This window comes from Hevea brasiliensis, chromosome 7 (assembly GCF_030052815.1).
Source record: "Hevea brasiliensis isolate MT/VB/25A 57/8 chromosome 7, ASM3005281v1, whole genome shotgun sequence".
Classification (NCBI taxonomy): Eukaryota; Viridiplantae; Streptophyta; class Magnoliopsida; order Malpighiales; family Euphorbiaceae; genus Hevea; species Hevea brasiliensis.
This window is the reverse complement of record NC_079499.1, coordinates 98,321,260-98,326,326: the sequence shown is the minus strand read 5'-3', so window position 1 is coordinate 98,326,326 and position 5,067 is coordinate 98,321,260. Positions and strand designations below refer to the sequence as shown.

The 5,067-nt window shown below is 38.0% G+C and overlaps 1 pseudogene; it reads right to left on the bottom strand.

Moving 5' to 3' along the window:
• Positions 1–684: 684 nt before the first annotated feature.
• LOC110634825 (L-type lectin-domain containing receptor kinase IX.1-like) lies at positions 685–2,607 on the bottom strand (annotated as a pseudogene).
• Positions 2,608–5,067: the final 2,460 nt, after the last annotated feature.

Sequence of the window (5,067 nt, the reverse complement as noted above, 5' to 3'; positions counted from 1 at the left end):
TTCGTTGCCAAGCAGTGGGTGAGAGAGTTTGCTGATCATTAAAAATATACCAAGACTACACACACACACATATATATATATATATATATATATATATATATATATATATATATATATATAATCAAGAATATATATTAAGTCTGTTTTTGCATATTAAAATTAAATTTCATCTCCAGACGATTATGAGGGCACACTCACTTATGTCAAATCCATTCAGAATATATTATTTTCGATTACTTTAAAATAGAGTTAATCCTAATTGATAGGGAAGTAGAATTCCATTCTCATTGATATGCATCTTTGAGAAGTAAAGTCTTAAATACTGATCATAAAAACCAAACTTAGCATGATAAATTAGAGAATAAACTTAACTATCACTTGAATTAACCCTCTTTTTTTAAACCAATAACTACCACTTTCTTAAGGAACATCACTAGCAAGTTCGTGGAGATCATAACACAGAGACTGCTTCAAGTAATTATATATATATGTTTAGACTTAACAATCTGTGAAGAAAAAAAAAATTAATAAAATCATTTACTTAGACATTTTCAAAGTCGACGGATTCCAGCTATCCTCCATCGTTTTACAATTTAAAATGTTCTCATCTCTTGCCCATGATAAGTACTAACAAAAATAAAATAACAAAAGAAACGTTTCCTTGGAGACACAGAAAAACTAGAATACTCTATTAATCAACATATAGTCAATTATTACAATAAAGTATTTCAATTTAAGTTCATTGATTTCAATGCAGGCCTTCCTGCAAAGAAAGTGATTTCTCACACAGCTTCTTTGATTTTTCCAGGTGTGTGCTCATGTGTGTGTTCAGTAGGAACTAACGAGCTGCCTCGATGCTTGAATATAATATTAAGGGTTCACCAGAGCTAACTGATGGTATGGGCACATGATACAAAGGAACTGGCATTTTTGTAGGAAGATTTGGCAATTCAGCTTCGAAATTAAGAACATGAATTGCTTACCTTATTGTGGGCCTCAAATTATAATCAGGATGGGCACACCATAGTCCAACCATCATTAAACACTCTGCTTCTTTTTTGTCAAAATCCTGATGAAGTCTTTCATCAACAGCTATGCTCAGTTTGCCGCTTCCATAAAGATCCCAAATCCACTCTACCAATTTCTTTCCTGAATTTTCATCCAAAGGACCAGCTGCCTTCTTTCCAGTAGCAATCTCTAATGCAACTACGCCAAAGCTATAAATATCAGACTCTTTACGTGCCCTGCCTGTGCTTATATATTCTGGAGCCATGTAGCCTAGGTTCCAGCCAGCCCTGCTGTTTGTTGACTTACCTCATGGTCCATTAGTCGAGCTAACCCAAAATCCCCAAGCTTCACATTAAAACTTGAGTCTAGCATTATATTGCTTGATTTGACATCGCGGTGTGCCACGCATTGTTCCCACTCTTCTTGAAGGTACAGCATAGCCGAGGCCAATCCAAGATCTATTCGGTATCTGACAGTCCAAATGAGCGGAGTCTTCTTCCCAAAGAAGGTGAGAATCAAGACTACCATGTGGCATAAACTCGTAGACCAGCAGGAACTCACCTCCTTCATGGCACCAACCTATAAGTTGAACCACATTCCGATGTCTCAGCCGGCTAATGACCTTCACCTCGGATATGTACTCCTTTTTCCCCTGTTTAGAACCCCTTGAAATTTTCTTCACAGCAACTGCGATATCTAAATCAGCAAGGTACCCCTTGTAAACAGCACCAAACCCTCCCTCTCCCAGCTTCCTCTCATTTGAAAATTTGTTGGTAGCTGCAACAAGGTCACTATAAGAAAATCTTCTTGGAATTGATCCTCTTCCAAGTTCTTCAATAATTGATGTTAAGTTCACTGTCCCTGGCATTTCTCTTCTATTGTGCTTCCTTCTCCAAAAAATTCCAAATGCAAGAACCACCGAAGCTATCAGAACAAATATTGGAACTGGTAGACCAACTATCAGTCCTACCTTCTTAGAACTTCCCCCGTTTGTTTCCTTCATCTCTAAACTCGAACTAAACTCCCAGGACTGAAGAACATGTCGTTCCATCAGATAACTTGTAGCAGCTGTAAAACCAATCTGTCCCCACTCAGGCAGAATCTCCCTCAGATCAATATTATAGGAAAGGCTGGTTTTCTCATTGGAAGCATGAGTTGTTTGATATTTCCAAGACGCGTTCAAATTTCTGGTTGTAGCATTATAAGTGAACACATCAGCAGTATCTCCAGAGTGCAAACTAGTATCCCAATAGGTGTATGTAGCCGAAAGAACTGAATTGTTATTAATCCCCACATGCTGAACTAGAGGATCCCATTCAGGATTTGGGAAGGAGTCAAATTCAATGTGAACAATTTGGTTTTGAGGGGAGTACAATGTTGTGACGTTATATAGGCCTAAAAATCCACCGGCTGAATTGAGTGGTATGTGGAATCCAACAGGAGAAAGGAAGAAAGCAAATCCAGATGCAAAAGAAGTTCGACCTTCGACATCAACAAAAAATGAGAAATGGTTAGTGAAATCAGTGAGTCTTCTGGTTTTAGGGTCCCAGATAGGCACCTTCTCAGCGTATGTGATTCGACCAACTGGATTCATGTAACTGTCACAGTCGCAAGGTATTTTGCGGTTGTCTGGACGGACACTCACCGAAGTGGGAAATAGTGAGGAGTCGTCACTTTAATTTTGAGGGAAATTAAAGAAAACCATTCGTGAAAATAAATTAAAATGAAACCACTTCGAAAACAGAGATTCTAGGTTCGGGGTCCGTATACGGGCGGGGAAGATGTTAGGCACCCTGACTCGTCCCTCTTTGAGGGCAAGCAGATTTAACATTATGCTCTTTATAAATTGAAATCAATAGTTAGGGGAGTTAGGATAAAGATGTTAATCCCATTGGTAAGAGGGGATATTTAATTTTTCACTGTTTAGGGTTATCCAAAATATATAAGTACAGGAGACGACCCTTATTGAGTTGGTATTGTGCAGCATTTTTTGGTTTAAGGGATTACTTTGCTTATTGTGTTGTTTGAATTCAAGAGAGTCCGGGTATAAACCTCCCCCGATCTCTGGGGGTGAACTGTTTAAAGTTTGGGTAAGAGATCTCGGATAAGAACTCTCCTCCGATCTCCACATTTATTAAAATTTTGGTTGAAAATCGGATAAGAACTCTCCTCCGATCTCTTTAAATAATTATTAGAATTTTTGAATGAAGACCGGATAAGAACTCTCCTCCGATCTCTTTTAAGATTTATAATTATGATTGGGAATCGGATAAGAACTCTCCTCCGACCTTTTTTAATATTTATAATTTTGATTGAGATCGGATAAGAGCTCTCCTCCGATCTCTTTTAATGTTTATAATTTTGATTGAGAATCGGATAAGAACTCTCCTCCTATCTCTTTTAATGTTTATAATTTTGATTAAGAATCGGATAAGAACTCTCCTCCGATCTCTTTTAATATGCAATTTTAGAGTTTTAATAAAGGATCGCGGACAAGAACTCTCCTCCGATCTCCTGTTTTGTTTTTTTTTTTTTGGATGAGGATTGGGTAAGAACTCTCCCCCGACCTCTTGGGATTTAAGTACGATCGTATATCGCAAGGTCCTTAGATTAGGGGTTCTGGCATCCGAAGATGCTGAGAACCCGAATAAGGCTTCTTTTAACTCATTGGTACCTTATAACTAGGTAGGGGATACCAGACTGAATTTCTAGTGATCTCCTATGTGATCGCCTTACACGTACCTTTCGACAGGCACAATTCGATCTCTTTCGTTTTGCTAGTCTGAGATTCGGTTTTACTCCGACCCTCACCGTACCTAGTCATCTTCTGAGCTAGTCTAGTGGTTCGACTTCATAATTTTCTCTGATTTATTATCCGAACTTTTATTATTTTAAAGAAGCTCTTGTGTTAAGACACAGCTACCAACATTTTATCAAACTACTTATACATTACTCGTGACCAAAACACCTATATTTGAAGTTAATAAAAGGCTAAAAATAAATAATGTGAACTGATGAACAAAAAGATAAACTCAATAGAATAACTACCCTCGTGGAACTTTTTAACACGACATAAACTTGATGAAAAAAAAAATTACGAGCATGAAAACAAAAGAAAATAATGAACCTTGATAAAGCAACAGTTCAGGCGCTCACCTATAGGGAGTTGAATCTATTGAACTAACTAAGGAGTCGCAAAATATAGTAGAGCTGTGCGCTAATAGCCTGGGGACTAATGTTCGCCTTGAAATGGAGAATACCAAGTTAAAATGCAGTCAAACCGAAATGACAACAACTGGGTGTGAATGAGGTTGAGCTTGGAAAATGAAAGTGGAAATAAAGATAATGAAGACAGAACTGAAACTAAGAGAGGTTATCGTAGAGTAGTGAACAAACTGAAAATAAAGAGTTTCAGTATTCAATACCCCTTCAAAGAAAATACTTTAGAAAACTGGTTTCTGAAGTTTTTTTTCTATTTTTGAAAGCTTAAAAATAGCAGAGTCGCAATACTGAATCAATTTTCAGAGCCTTTCCACTATAATCACCACCCATTTTCATCTCTTCTTTCTACAGTTTTCATGCAGGTATTTATAGGGAACGGGTGCTTCCAATGGAGGGTCAGGATTCTCTTTGGGGGAGATGGAAGGTTTGGATTTTAAAGGACATGATCTGACGCTTGAGAATTGAAGAGAATCAAAATAAATGGCTGAGATCCTATTCAGAATATTTGTCCTTTCTCTTTTCTAATCTGACGGTTCATAATCCTCTTATCAAGGGAGATCTAAGGGCCGAGAATAAAAGGCGCCGGTCTTGTCATCTTCTCTTTGATCCAAGGGCTCTGGGCTTGTCCTTACAAGTAAGATCAACGGTAGAGATCGAAATGTACAGGACTGTCATGACATACTCTGGCACCTGTCAGCAATGTGGGCGATTCTGTAGATGAGGCGTGCAGTGGAGATTTGATCTCGTCTGCAATGCTTTAACTACCTCGGCTCTGATTATGACAACAGTTATTGGGAGTTGTCTTATTCTCTCTTTGTTTTCCGATCTCCTATCCCT